Source organism: Ornithorhynchus anatinus, chromosome 8 (assembly GCF_004115215.2).
Source record: "Ornithorhynchus anatinus isolate Pmale09 chromosome 8, mOrnAna1.pri.v4, whole genome shotgun sequence".
Lineage (NCBI taxonomy): Eukaryota > Metazoa > Chordata > Mammalia > Monotremata > Ornithorhynchidae > Ornithorhynchus > Ornithorhynchus anatinus.
This window is the reverse complement of record NC_041735.1, coordinates 56,951,059-56,966,860: the sequence shown is the minus strand read 5'-3', so window position 1 is coordinate 56,966,860 and position 15,802 is coordinate 56,951,059. Positions and strand designations below refer to the sequence as shown.

The window sequence follows — 15,802 nt, the reverse complement described above, 5'->3', positions numbered from 1 at the left end:
CATACCCCAACTGCTTAGATTCATTATAGAGAGCAACTAAAATATCTATGTGAAGAATGTGAATAATCTGATTTGTGGGGGCAGCTTCCAAATTCATTAACTTTGAAAATAATTTTCCTTGTTACTAAAGAGTTTCTAATTAGGTAAGTTTGAGAACTTTAGTAATTAGGACTCAAATATGTTTCACTGCTTCATCCTTGAACAAAAGTATCTTGCTTCTGGTCTTCATGTCAATCCTCATGTTATTTCTTAGAAAAATAGATTCAACGCAATGCATTTTGATCCATCCATTCAATTCCCTGTTGATTAACATTAGAAATAATATTTTCAAAATGTCAGGCGGAATTATGAATACAAAAGAATCCTACCCACAGAAGATCAAGGCAAGCGTGTTACCGCCTGGATTTTTGTAACTATCTGTTCAGATGTGAAAAAAGTTTTGAGTGTCAGCTTTTAGAATGATATATTTTCTGGTAAAATGTGCATAGAATCATCTCATCGGCATTTTGATAAGCCATCAGAGGGCCGTCTGGAGTAAGCTAAAGGGCTTTTGTATATGCCCAAAGGGCCTCATTTGGCAAAACTATAGAAGTCAACGGGATTTTATCGGTCGAGGGCTGCCATAGTCCCGCTTCCTCCTCACGGTCCTTGAGAACACTAGCAGAGCTGTAGTAAATACACACACACACATGTTGATTTTGTTGTTCCCCTGGTCCACATTACTCCAGTAATCTTGTCACACTCGCACTGTGACTCAAGAGGAGAATTTCCACAGATAAATACGTATCGTTTCCTCCAATCCCGATGAGAGCCTCATTGGAGATGCTTATCCAGCTCCTAAGGACCTGCCTGACTAGCGGCACGCCCGAGGCTTTACGGAAACCCTTAGGGTGATCCCAAGGCCGTCTGGGATGGTGAACGAATGAATACGAATTACAGGCGGGAGCCAGTGACTGTCAATATTGCAGCTGCTTCAAGGCACAGGCGCCAAACTGATTGACGCTCCCTGGTTTCTATAATAATAATGTTGGTATTTGTTAAGCGCTTACTATGTGCAGAGCACTGTTCTGAGCGCTGGGGTAGACCCAGGGGAATCAGGTTGGCTCTACAGTCTTAATCCCCATTTTACAGATGAGGTCACTGAGGTACAGAGAAGTGAAGTGACTTGCCCCACAGTCGCACAGCTGACAAGTGGCGGAGATGGGATTCGAACCCAGGACCTCTGACTCCAAAGCCCGTGCTCTTTCCACTGAGCCACGCTGCTTCTCCTATACGAACTATGCTACCCTGTTCCTCGGGATTATTACACTGCAGGGGTGGGTGATAGCCACTTGCGTCCTCCTGTCTCCATACTGCCCTCTGACCGATGAGAAGCAGCGTGGCTCAGTGGAAAGAGCCCGGGCTTGGGAGTCAGAGGTCATGGGTTCTAATCCCGGCTCCGCCACTTGGCAGCTGTGTGACCTTGGGCAAGTCACTTCACTTCTCTGGGCCCCAGTTACCTCATCTGGAAAATGAGGATGAAGACTGTGAGCCCTACGTGGGACAATCTGATGACCTTGTATCTACGCCAGCGCTTAGAACAGTGCTCGGCACATAGCAAGCGCTTAACAAAAACCATCATTAAGTACCATCATTAATTTCTTAACGTCCTCAAAGCATCACAGAAGATGAGAAACATCAGCAGAAGCTAGAGGAGGGCTAAATGAGTGAGTCATGGGATCCATTAGAGAAGCTGCTCGGAAAAGATTCTAGCATCTTTTCTGCCCTTGGTTTCTGCCTGAGTTTTCATTTTTTTTTGAAGGTCTTTGCGTCCGGGGTCTCTTCTGTTCTGGACTGTGGCAGGCCAACACCCGCAGAGGGAAGTAAATGAAGTATTTTATGGTCTAGCAGGGGAAAAATTCTTCTCCGAATCTGAGCCTGGCTTGTAAGGAGACTTAATTTCCCACTGGAGCCAATTCATTTTCATTCCAAACAGTTTCTTGTTAAGAAACTTCGAGGACTCTCTTCTTTATATCCAGGAGATAGATTCCCCCCCGCCCCCCCCAAAGTGTGCGAAGTGAGTGGCAGGATCTGTCCTGCGAGCTCACACCCTGAAAAAAAACCACGGAAAGAGAATTTTTTGCAAGTTTTTGTGTCTTGCAGCTTTATTTCCCCTCCAAATTGCATTGAAAGCTAAGCCATGTGATGTCCTCCCTGCTCCCTACTGCCTTCGTGATGGTGGTTGGGGGTTTCCAGATCACAGGTGACTCTCGACACCTGGATGATCTCATGCCCAAGTTGCACTTTCAACACTGTCTGGACGTAGCACGGGGAGCCAGCCCTCTAGACTGTAAACTCGTTATGGGCAGGGGAAGTGTCTGCTAATTTTGTTGTACTGCAAGTGCTTAGTACAGTGCTCTGCAAAGTGACGTTGGGCAAGTCGCTTAGCTTCTCCGTGCCTCAGTTACCTCATCTGTGAAGTGGGGATTCAATTCCTTCAACTTAGATTGCAAGCCCTGTGTGGGTCAGGGCTTGTGAGTGACCAGATTATCTTGGATCTACCCCAGTGTTTAGAACAGCGCATGACACGTAGTAACTTCTTTTCCTTCTTCTTCTTCCTCCTTCCTCCTCCTCCTTTTTCTTCTCCTCTTTCTTCTCCTCCTCTTCTTCTTCTCCTTCTTCTTCCTAACACAATTTTAGTTAGCACCTCTATGTGGATGACTCCCACATCTACATCGGCAGATTTCAGCCCCTCTCTTGCTTTACAGACTTGCCTGTCTTTCTGCATCGAGGATAGCCTCACGGGGATGTCCTTACTGCATCTTTAAACCAAACACGTCTAAAGCTAGACTCTCATTTCTCCTCCTAAATCCACTTCTTGCCTTAATGTTCCCCTCTCCTTCAACCATATCTCTTCCTCCTAGTCTTCAGAGTCCGCAACCTGGGTGTTATCTTTGACTCCCCACTCTCTTTTGCCCCTCACGTGCGGTCTCACGTCAGTAAATCCTGCCGGTTCTTTTTCTATAATATTTCTCAGATCCTTTTCCTTTTCATTCCATCTGGCACCACCACCCTGGTTCAAACTCATTAAGATGATGGCATTTTCCTACTTAGTAGTCTCTCTGACTTCAACCTCTCCCCTCTTCTGACTATATTTCACTTTTTATCCTAAAGTATCATTCTAGTCTTGTCTCTTCCTTTCTTAAAATCTCCAATAGTCTTTCAGTTTCTATCTGCATGAAGCAAAACTACTGATCATTTGTTCACAGTGGCTTTCCAACCAACTTTTCCTTGTTATGTGTCAGCCCTCTTCACCCGTTACTTTTTTTAATGGCATTTGGTAATAATAATGTTGGTACTTGTTAAGCGCTTACTATGTGCCGAGCACTGTTCTAAGCGCTGGGGGAGATACAGGGTCATCAGGTTGTCCCACGTGAGGCTCACAGTTCATCCCCATTTTACAGATGAGGTCACTGAGGCACAGAGAAGCGAAGTGACTCGCCCACAGTCACACAGCTGACAAGTGGCAGAGCCGGGAGTCGAACCCATGACGTCTGACTCCGAAGCCCGGGCTCTTTCCACTAAGCTAGGCACATACTATGTGCCAGCCACTGAACTAAGCGCTGGGGTAGCTACAACGGAATCGGGTTGGACGCAGTCTCTGTCCCATCTGGGGCTCACATTCTTAATCCCTTCTTTATAGATGAGGGAACTGAGGTGCAGAGAAGTTAAGTGACTTACCCAAGGTGACACAGCAGAAGAGTGGAAGGGGCAGGATTAGAACCCAGGTCCTTCTGATTCCCAGGCCTATCCTATCTCCACTAGGCCATGCTGCTTCTCACACTGCTTCTCCTTTCTGCGTCACCTATGCACTTGGGCCCGTCCCTCCTAAATATTAGATACTTAGCCCACGGCACTTACCCGATTTGCTTGTATCCACCCCAGTGCTTAGTACAGTGCCTGGCACATAGTAGCTGATTAACACATATTGCGGTTATTATTATTACTAATTTTATTATTTCCATACACTTATATCCCCTAACTGTAATTTAATTTAATGCTTGTATCTCCTAGTCTATTGTACTCTCCCAAGCACTTAGTACAGTGGTCTTACAGAAGCCAGCTTTTGATTAGAGAAGCAGCATGGCTCAGTGGAAAGAGCACGGGCTTGGGAGTCAGAAGTCATGGGTTCGAATCCCCGCTCTACCCCTTGTCAGCTGTGTGACTTCCGGCAAGTCACTTAACTTCTCGGTGCCTCGGTTCCCTCACCTGTAAAATGGGGATGAAGACTGTGAGCCTCACGTGGGACGACCTGATTACCCTGTATCTCCCCCAGCGCTTAGAACAGTGCTCGGCACATAGTAAGCGCTTAACAAATGCCAACGTTATTATTATTATAAATTCCGTTCATTGATCGATTGGAATGAACAGCTCCTTTATAGAGAGCTACTTATTTACCTACTTATTTTTCTCAACGTATTCACCCCGGTCCATTTGTATTTGTTGTGGGAAGGAATGCACTGTTGTTATATTCTTATTTTGCATTTTTGTGGCACCTTAAATACACAGAGTAATTTACACACATTTATTAGCTGATTCTCCTAACGTTCTCTGTGGCAGATGGGTGGTAAATGCTGTGATTTTGTCATTTATTTCCTTGGAAGAAAAAGTAATATTTGATTTTGGCTAAGTGGAAAAAAAAATCAAAGTCTATACAAATTGGCTAAGATCGTTATTTTCAGAAGTGCCGTGCCTTTGTTCCGAGATTTACGAATGGTTTGTTATAATTAGCTTGTCGTATATCTGTAGGAACACTGTGTTTACGTTTCTAGCTTTTACCATGACAGATTACGATGTCAGGACCTCGAAGAGGTGCAGACATGATACATGAGAGGAAGACTATTCCATCATAAAGTAAAAGCAGCTGAGATTCAATACCCACTGAAATAACTTTTAAGAATCAATTTCTTCAATACAAGAATAAGCATTAAATATTTATAAATCCTCATCAGAATTATTTCATGCTTTTTTTTTTAACTGGTCGTTTGATTAAATGGTGAAGATGTATTTCAATATATTGAAGAAGGCTTCCATTCTAGGCCTCTTGTGACCGCCTATTTAAAATAATTGGGAAATCTGCTGCTGTAGCAGTCACTGTCGCTGCAGTTGTGTGGAGTCTGAGCCGTGAGGAGTCTGAAATTCTGCTCCTCTAGCTACGCACAGTACCCTACTGTGTTTTTATCTGAAGTATCTGTCCATGTCTTTGGGTTAGTTTTTGGTTTCATCTCTAAGTACCTGTCTCCAGCCCCATCTCCTCACTTTTATAAGACAGTGAGATCCCGGGCTGGGTCTGCTTAGTTTTTCCCATAGCATCGAACAGTGCTCTGCACAGAGTAAGAACTTAATAAATACTATTACTACTAAAAAGAAATGGAAGAAGGCAAATAAGGAAGCAGCGTCTCTAAGGCATCCGTCTTAGGTTTGGGTTATTCTCTCTTTTATGTCCCTTTTTTATGGACTTTATTACATGCGGGAAAAATGTGTGAGTTTTACTGGCTTGGCAGGAGCTTGCCGAGTTTCTTGCCAAAGTTTTGAGAAAACTCCGAATTCTGTGTACGCAAGGGACGAGTCCCAGATGCTTAGTTATTAAAACGATGCACGTATTTTGCACAGATATGGCTGTTAGGAACCAAGACTTTCTTTGCGATTCTCCAGCCAGTATCACTTCATTGTTTTTATCATGAGCACACAGCCAGCTTGTTGTTCTAACTTGAACTGAAGTATTACAACTTTCTAAAAAGATCTTATTTGTGATCCATTTTTTTGGGGGGGGGGGGGGGCGGTCTGACTAATAGAATCCATGGATTATGCTCCTTCTGTACTTTTCTTTCCAGAAGTTGATCATTTAAGATTTTCTGCAAAGTCTAAAGGCAAAATTACGTGTGGCATTTAAGTGCTTACTACATGCTAAGCACTGTGGTGGATAAAAGATAATCAGTATAGATGCAGTCCCTCTCCTATCCGGCTCTCACGGTCTAAAGGGGAAGGAGAACAGGTATTTCGTCTCCATTTCACAGCTGGAGAAAATGTGGTACTGACGGTTAAAGGACTTGATCAACGTTACGCAGCAGGTAAGCGACAGAGCCAATATTAGAATTCAGGTTCTCTGTCCTTCAGGAAGTGGACTAGTATAAGTGGAAAGTATCATTACCAATAATTATTTATGAAGCATCTGTTTAAGGCGCTGACTACAGAACTGTAGAAAGCAAGTGACGCTAACAGTATCCCTGCTTTTTAGGAACTTGCAATTTAGGAGTTATTTTCTATGAACGTGTTCAACATTAATGCAGTGAAAAAATGAACAGGATGTAAAGGGACATCTTGAAGCTTCACAGACATTAGCAAATACAGTTAATACTAGAAATGTATCTTTTTTTCTTTACCTTCTGCTACGTTTAATAAAGTGGGATAGAGAAGACATTTAAAATGTCTTTGACACTGGCATTTACGTAGCAGGTACATCAAGGGGAAATTCTATCTGTTCCTTTAGGAGTTAAGCTTTTCATTCATTCAGTCATTCATTCCCATGGCGCTGCTGCTTAGCACGGGTGAGTTTTGGCTTGTAGCAGATGGCCTTCCACTCACTAGTCACTGCCCAAGCTAGGAATGGAATGGATATGCCTCTGCTTGACTCTCCTTCCCATAGTCGAGACTGGTAGAGTCCTGGAAACTCTCCAGGTGCCATCCCGAGAGGGGAGAAGCCATGTAGTTATCCTGTTTGTCATCCATTCTTGGCCCGTGACTGGCTGAGGGAATCTGGGGATTGACTTTGTCCCAAGAGACTCTTGGTCATTCTTGTTGCTTTGTCATTTTAAAGTTCTGGCACACAAGAGATCCTAGTGAATGCTTAAGGAGTTGGGTTGATTTGTAATGATTTACAATGACATTTGTTAAGCGCTTACTGTGTGCCAAACACCGTTCTAAGCGCTGGGGTAGATTATTAGGTTGGGCACAATCCTTGTCCCATATGGGGCTCATAGTCTAGGTATAAGGGAATCCCCATTTTACGGATGAGGGAATGGAGGCCAGAGAAGTTAAATGAGTTGCCCAAGGTCACACAGCAAAGTGGCAGAGCTGGAATTAGAACACAGGTCCCCTGACTGTCAGGCCCGTGCTCTTTCCACTAGGCCATGCTACTTCACTGATTTGTTGGGGGTCCAGTCTTGTAGCAACGTAGAAGTCTGGACACTACAAAGGCGCTGTAAATTTTCGGTTGCATCCAAAATCTGATGACGGAATCCTGTAATAATGGTGGTAATGGTTGCTATGGATAGAAACCATAACAACGACAATGGAAGAGCTGTTTTCAAGGTTACGGATTATGGCAGAAGATAGGACATTCTGGAGAAAATATGTCTATAAAGTAGTTACGAATGAGAAATGACTTGATAATATTTGATATATATGTATTTATTAAGCTCTGATTCAGTGTGAAGAGCTGGAGTGGTTCCAAGAAAATTCGATTAGCCACAAAGGGGAATCACAATCTCTCCCCATTTTACAGATGAGGAGACTGAGGAGGCACAGGGAAGTTGTACTTTTTCGAGCTTTTAGTACAGGGCATTGCACCCAGCGGGTGCTCAATAAATGCTATCAATGCTACAATCACTGCTAAGTTGTAGCTTGTCCAAAAGACCAGCGGTAAAGCTGTGATTAGAAGCCGGGTCTCCTTAACCTAAGTTCCGTGCTCTTTCCGCTGGGCTATACCGCCTCCCCGATTTTGTTTTCTACTTCTTTGACTGCGCTGGATCGAATAGAGTACTGCCCAGGGAGCAGGATTCTCTGATTCGATAATAAAAACCTTTGGATGGTTGTAAGGGAATCTAGAATACAGACCAAAACCAACTTTGTTTTGCTTCAGGCTTATCGTTTGGCCCGGAGAGCCGCATCGATTCTGTCGAGTCGTTCACGTCTTCTTGCCGGTGTCTTGCTAGAGCACAGTTATTATCGTATAATGGGGCTTTTACTAATGTTTCTAGTTGATTTGGGTGTCTTTTAGAGGACCGGAAAGATATTTCGATACCAGCTTTTGGGTCTCTTGCCATACCTTCAAGCTTGGAGATATAGAATCAGTTTGACAAACACCGTACCCTATACCTAGCTCGGAATTACTTCGTGAGTATTGGCACGGGTTATGTCTGCCACAGCAGCACATCCCAACGAGTCGCTTTAGTTTTGAGTAGAGTTCTGTGTGCAACCGAACTAATCAGCGGCTTCTAGTCGCCCGTGGCCCATTTTTCGAGTTCTTCGAGTACTGTATAACGGTCTTAGTGTTCCTCCTTGCCTGTCTCTTGGGACTGTGGTATAGTATCAGAGCCATCGCCGGGGAGAAGAGAAGTTGTCCCGGTAGTTTCTGCTAATGCCCGTCTCCCCTTTATTCCCCAAGGAACTGATGGATGATGGTATGTGATCGTGTCAAGGAAGGCAGCCTAGGCTGATGGAAAGGATGTGGGTCTGGGAGTCAGTAAATACGATTCCTACTTCCAGCACTCTCATTTTACAGATGGGGAACAGAGGCACAGAGAAGTTAAGTGACTTGCCTACGACAAGCAAGTGGCAGAGCCAAGATTAGTAACCGGTTCCTCTGACTCCCAGACCAGTGCCCTTTCTACAAGGCCATACTGGTTCCCCAAATCAAATCTGGTGGGGATTCCCTGAGGTCCGTACATTTAGAAATCCCTGCTCCAAGGGAAATGACATCTGAACAGGTGAGCCATCAGGTAGAGGGGTTTATTATTCTTCACGCTCTGAAGTGTAGTGGTCATTTCCAAGTTGAAATGGAAGTTATCTCTTTCATTTGATAAGCTTCCTATTATCCATAGTGGTACACCCTCAACCATGAAAGTTTTGTCCAGAAGAACCCTGTTTTCAAGCGCTCTGGCTGTGTTATGCTTTTCTTTGACCTTAAACTGGACTTCTTCCATTAGCTGGTGTTGCAAAAAAACATTTTTTAGTACTCCCACGGGGTTTTGATGGCTTAAAAAATTTGCTTCTTGCAACCAAATATTGTGTTTGTTCTAGCCCGTTACCGGGCAGGGATTGCCTCTATCTGTTGCCGGAATCGTACATTCCGAACGCTTAGTACAGTGCTCTGCACATAGTAAGGGCTCAATAAATACTAGTGAGTGAATGCAGTGAAGCTTTGAATGTCACCTGAAACCAGGTGAGAAGTCTCTTTCTAGAGCTCAGTAAATCCATCAGTGGTTCTTATTAGGTGTTGACAGTGTGCAGAGCATCGTCCTGAGAGCTTGTGAGAATATAACAGGGTGGGTAGAGAGATTCCCAGTCCATAATAAGCTTTCAGTCTAGAGATGGAGAGAGACATTAATATAAAGAAATGACCTCCCTGAATTTTACAGAAACGGTCGTTAAATTCTCCAATATAGGCCTCTTTTCTGGAACACTTTACCACACTATTTTATTGGGGGTGAGCTTTATCCGAGTCTCCCAGCTTTCGCTGAGTTTGGGGCCCAGGGGAGAGGTGGTTAGCAATTTTCTGATAGAGAAATTAATTTTTCCAATTATCCTCACAGAATAACCGGGGGGTTGGTCTTTGGGTATCCTTCAGGGGGGATGTAGTCGAAATTTTCCTTTGCAACTGGGACACGTCACTGACGCATCTATCGTGGAGTATTTATTTTGTAGGTAGAGAAAATGCGACTCTGGTGTATCATTCCAAAAGTGAGTATATAATCCTCTGGTAATTAACTTCATTGGTCTCTGTCAATTCCTGACACGATTTACATTAAAATGGAATTAGTAATAAAACTATGCAGTGTTTCAGTCCTATAGGCTTATCAGTCTGTAATAAAATATTTGCTCTCAGTGACAGAAAGTGTTTTAAAATTGTTCATAATAACCTAATTTGATAACTGCTTATCCATTATTAATAACATCTGGCAGGGAAATTACACGGGCTTCATGACTCACGCGACCAATAAGGAACCTATCATTTCCGTAATTATAAAGAATTCATATCCCATTCATTTGACCATTATGGCTCATTTCGAAGTAGCAGGATTTAAAAATTTATACAGTTTTTTGAATGAAAAACCTGCCTGCTAATTTCTCAGTTAGTCCTGCACACTTTTAGATGAAAGGGCAATTTGATGGCGGAGGGGGAGACGTTCTGTCGAGTCAATTGCGGTGTGGGGCTCTCTTGCTTATTCGAGCTAGCCCGATGATGAGAAGCAGCATGGCATAGTGGATAGAACACGGGCCTGGAAGTCAGACGGTCATGGGCTCTAATCCCTACTCTGCCCCTTGTCTGCTCTGTGAACTTGGACAAGTCATTTCACTTCTCTGTGCCTCAGATCCCTCATCTGTAAAATGAGGATTGAGACTGAGGCCCATGTGGGACAGACATTGTGTCCCACCCAATTTGCTCGTTTCCCCTACAATGCCTGGCCCACAGTAACCACTTAACAAGTACCATTATAATAATAATAACAATAATGTTGGTATTTGTTAAGTGCTTACTATGGGCCGAGCACTGTTCTAAGCGCTGGGGTAGTTACAAGGTAATCAGGTTGTCCCACATGAGGCTCACGGGCCTAATCCCCATTTTACAGATGAGGGAACTGAGGCACCGAGAAGTTAAGTGACTTGCCCGAAGTCACACGGCTGACAGGTGGCGGAGCCGGGATTAGAACCCATGACCTCTTACTCCTAAGCCCATGCTCTTTCCACTGAGCCACGCTGCGTGACTTGCATCCCCTTTTCATCTTCTTTTAAATGCTGAGCCCAATTCTCCAGGCTTCCATTTTCCTGCTCTTCTGGGGGAAGCTAAGACTTGGCGTCCTGGAAGAATTTCCAGATTATTGGGGGGGTTCTCGCTTCCCCCGAGCACCATGGCCATTCTCCAGGTTGGGACTGTGACCTGCCCCTGGTAGGCCGGAGGTACTGTGGGAAGGCCTATGGGGAACCTGGCCCGGGACGGTTTAATTTCTGGTTTAGGGAACCGTGCTGCGAAACTGGGATCATGTTGGTACGGGTCTTGGGAACGAGTCTTACTTAGGACGTGTGGGGGTGAGGGGGGTGAATGGTGGGGTAGGGAGTAGTTCTGCCACTCAAGACAGACAGCTTCAAGCCCTGAAACGTCTTGAGGTCCTGAAGGCACCCATGAGAAGCAGCGTGGCTCAGTGGAAGGAGCCCGGGCTCGGGAGTCAGAGGTCATGGGTTCGACTCCCGGCTCGGCCACTTGTCAGCTGTGTGACTGTGGGCGAGTCACTTAACTTCTCTGTGCCTCAGTGACCTCATCTGTAAAATGGGGATTAAGACTGTGAGCCTCACATGGGACAACCTGATCATCCTGTATCTACCCCAGAGCTTAGAACAGTGCTCTGCGCAGACTAAGCGCTTAACAAATACCAACATTATTATGATGGCGATGATGCCTTGAAGGTTGGAGATTGATCCTGTTTGCCTTTCGATGTGCCCGGAATGGTGCGTTGCCAGGGAAAACCTGACTAGGGCCGATTTGGGACAAGATGGCTGCCAGTCTAGACTTCAGATAAATAACGTCAGTGTCTGGCTACATCGGGGTGGGGTCCTCTCACAAACTCAGAGCGGGCAGTGTCTGCAAATTCTCCCCTTATCATAAGGCTGCCTATAATTAATGACACAAAGACATAAGCCTGAGCTTCTAGAAATTAGGGTCAAAGATATCCCAGGATAATTTTCACTGTTGTGAAACTCTCAACAAATTTGTGGTTATTAGGTGGTGAGTCAGTTTTGTGGGACAGGAAAAGCCCTCTCCCACCCTCCCTTTTCATCACCACCCGTCTTTATTCGGAGATGTGCAAATCCAACCGTTGCCGATGTGATTCTGATGAAAAGTGACAGTTGCGGACAGTGACTCCTGACCAAAGAATCTGAGCTTTTGAATTCCAACATTTTACAGTCTGCAAGATATAAGCTCTCTGGCATTTGCTGCTCATGCTGACAGCTTCAGCCCAGTCCTTTTAAGCTTACAGAGGCCGCTTCTCACTACTCATTTGGTATTGACAGTAAAAAGGACGCAGCGAATGGAACGGAAGAGAGTAGACTGAATAAAGCGTTTGACCCGGTAGTAAACTCCAGTAACCTATCAGGAGTAAAATCAATACTCCATTTTCTTGGACTCAAGGTGCACAAAATCTTATGGGAAAGGCACTACTTTACTGCAAACGGTTTGGCAGGAAGGATTTGTAACTTGTTGTTACAGTGACTTCAGATACAGAAGCAGCCACGAGGGAAATGGTTTGCATTCTCTGGGGTGAATTTTCAACAAGATCGATGAGGCTTTAATATTAATAGGCATCATCTCAATAACGTAGGAGTGAAGCTAAATCTTCCTTGGTCGGTTGAAGATTTTGTCTTTGAACTCACTGAGGATCAGCGCGGCCTGGAGGCAGGAGCCCGGGCTTGGGGGTCAGAGGTCGTGGGTTCTAATCCCAGCTCTGCCACTTAGCAGCTGTGTCACTCTGGGCAAGTCACTTAACTTCTCTGTGCCTCAGTTACCTCATCTGTAGAATGAGGAATAAGACCGTGAGCCCCACGTGGGACAATCTGATTACCTTGGATTTGCCCCAGCGTTTAGAACGGTGCTTGGCACATAGTAAGCACTTAACTGATATCGCTATTATTATTATTGATAAGAACCTCAATTTTTATTGACTTCTGGTTCTCTACCCACCTTCTTCAAGAAGGCTTCTCCCCCTAGACTTTGGACTCATTGTGGGCGGGGAACGTATCCGACGCGTCTGTTGTATTGTACTCTTCCAAGCTCTTAGTAAAGTACTCTGCACACAGAAAATGCTCGATTAATATAATTATTCAATTAATTCATGCCACCCTTGCACTTGTGTATTTTTATACCCATCCTCAATTCTTAGGCAGCAGCATGGCCAGGTTGAAAAAGCACAGGCCTGGGAATCAGGGGACCTGGTTCTGCCACTTACCTGCTGTGTGACCTTGGGTAACTCATATAACTTCTCTGTGCCTCAGTTTCCTCATCTGAAAAATGGGGATTAAATCCTACTCCCTCTACTTAGACTGTGAGCCCCTTGAAGGACAGGGATTGTGTCCAACCTCAATATCTTTATCTACCCCAGTGCTTAGAACAGTGCTGACACATAACAAGTGCTTAACGAGTACCGCAATCATTTATTATTATTATTCATATTCTTTATACTCAACCCTTTAGCAATTTCATCCTCTGATGGGTATTTTACTACCTGTTATTTCCTAATTCTTTCTTCTGTTCTTCTTCTTATTACTGTCGATAATAATCACATTTATTGAGCACTCACTGTGTGCAAAGCACTGTACTAAGTCCTTGGGAGAGTACAATATAGCATCAAACACATTCTCTACCCACAACGAGCTCACACTATTTGTAAATAGTTTTTGCCTGCCTGTATTCTCCATTAGATTATTAATTACGTGCAGTCAAAGAGCAGGTGTGGGGCTTAGTATTGTGTTAGAGCTCAATAAAGTCCGCTGATCGATTTCTTTTAAAACCCTGGACTTAAATAGAATTTAATTCTCGCCTTCCCCCTCCTCCTTAAGGGTTGGAGACTGCCTCTCCTCTCCCTTATTCTTAGGTGTAGCCCTGACTGGGGATTCAGCTGATCTCCTATGGATTCCTCCAAAGTTTTCCTTAGAAACCTCCTTGGGGACGGAGGGAAACTCTGGAACAAGGTCTGTGGAAAATCAATCCGGTTCAACGAAACCGTACGGGCGGGGAATGTGTTTGCTGATTCTGTCGAAGTGTACTTTTCCAAGCACTTAGTACAGTGCTCTGCACATAGTACGTGCTCGATAAATACCACTGCTTGCTCGATTGATCGACCGAGCTTTCTCCACGGCATCTAATGGGAAACTCGTCTACCTCACTGTGAGCTCTGAGAGGGACAACTGGACCACTTTTCTCCAGGGACAGAGAGTCTCTTCTGTGCAGCATTTTAATTGGAGAAGCAGCGTGGCTCAGTGGAAAGAGCATGGGCTTTGGAGTCAGGGCTCATGAGTTCGAATCCCAGCTCTGCCACTTGTTGGCTGTGTGACTATGGGCAAGTCACTTAACTTCTCTGTGCCTCAGTTCCCTCATCTGTAAAATGAGGATTAAGATTGTGAGCCCCACGTGGGACAACCTGATTCCCCTATGTCTACCCCAGCGCTTAGAACAGTGCTCGGCACATAGTAAGCGCTTAACAAATACCAACATTATTATTATTATTAATTGTTCTAAGCCTGCCCAGTTTACCCCGTCACAATGTTGCTCATCATATGCCAAAATCTAAAGAAGACCAGACATGTATTTGATTGAGAAAAAACATTTTTATTTTGATAAGAGAAATAGTTGAAAGGCTCATCAATCCTCCTGCCATAAGAGTGCTCATTAGCTGGGAACTGGGGAAGAAGAATTCCAGCCCTCCCCTCCTTGCTGTGTCCCCCTCCCCCCGCTTCATTTCAGGGGGGCACTCCGGCCCTCTGGAGAGTTTAAACGACTCCTCAGAACAGCCAAGAAAATCGGCATTTGGCCGGGGCCCGAAGATCTGGTAGGGGTCAGAAGGGAAGTCAGAGGGACTAGGAAAAAATCAAGGCCTGGGCCACAAGAAATTGGTGATGTATCCTCTCCTTTCTCTTCCCTGCATATTTTTCCACGGGAAGCTGCATTTGGGGAGGGAATGTCGAACCTGAGTCTGGGAGCAAAAGTCTCCTTTTTTTACTGGTGTTCAGAAAATCGGGAGGGAGGATTCAGGCACCACCGACTCCTCGACCCGGCCGCGACAGACACCGTCGCGGGGAGCAGGGAGAGAAATGGAGGGAGGCTCTTCTTCCTCTCTGCCTAGGAGGGTACATTGCAAGCCACTTCTTCGTCATAAGGGGAGAAGCGAGAGAAAGGAAACGAGGACCTCGTTTGCTCTCGCAACCTTCATTTTAGCTCCTCTTCTACTGCGACTATTCTCTTAGCAACTCACAACCAGGGCCCATCAGGACGCTGAGGGAGCCCACTAGCAGGGCCGATATACTGCAGGGTTTAAGATTGAGAGGTGGGGCCTAATCTTAGAAAAAAGAACAGGCCTTTCAACCACCGAAAGGAGAGCAAGGCCTTACGTATGGGATTAGAGTGTCACTGTTTTTGTAAGCAGGGTATGCTAAAATGTGGCCTCATCACTTCAGCTCTTTCCCTCCCCATAATTGGCCTTGTTCGAGGAGGTAGAATTGCAAAAATACCCAGGCCGCAACACGAAGAGAAGGTGCGAAGTGGGCGCTCAAACAATCCGTGCCGGAGGAGGCCAAAGGAGAGTCATTTGGGATTGGGGGAGGGAGGCCCTTTGGACATTTTTCAGCTGGCCCGACCCCTGTTTGTCAACGATACCTTTATGCCTGCTGTTTTTTGTTTTTTTTTTATCTCCCTTCACTTCAACTCTCGCCACCTCAGCCCATGGCTCCCGAGAGACACCCTGGAAGGTAGGGGACACAGCAGCTCCCGGACAAGGGAGGGGCAACAGACTTTTGGATTTGTGGATTTCCACCGAAGGTCCCATATGACACCATCGCCGTGGGCAGGGATTGTGTCTGTTTATTGTTGTACTGTGCTTTCCCAAGTGCTTAGTACAGTGCTCTGCGCACAGTAAGTGCTCATTAAATACGATTGAATGAATGAATGAATCATTGCCAAATGTCGCGTGCCTGCATACAGTACCGCACATAATAATAATAATAATGATGATGATGATGGCATGTGTTAAGCGCTTACCCTGTGTAAAGCACTGTT

General features: G+C 45.0%; 1 long non-coding RNA gene and 1 other non-coding gene across 2 annotated transcripts; one reads left to right on the top strand and one right to left on the bottom strand.

The window, feature by feature from the left end:
- The first annotated feature begins 2 nt into the window (after positions 1 to 2).
- On the top strand, positions 3 to 4,993 carry LOC114813910. Its single transcript, XR_003761656.2, has 2 exons — positions 3 to 143; positions 4,827 to 4,993. It is a non-coding gene; the product is annotated as an uncharacterized LOC114813910 (long non-coding RNA).
- A 1,604-nt stretch (positions 4,994 to 6,597) lies between these two features.
- On the bottom strand, positions 6,598 to 6,735 carry LOC114813929. Its single transcript, XR_003761673.1, has one exon. It is a non-coding gene; the product is annotated as a small nucleolar RNA SNORA7 (small nucleolar RNA).
- Between the last annotated feature and the right edge of the window lie 9,067 nt (positions 6,736 to 15,802).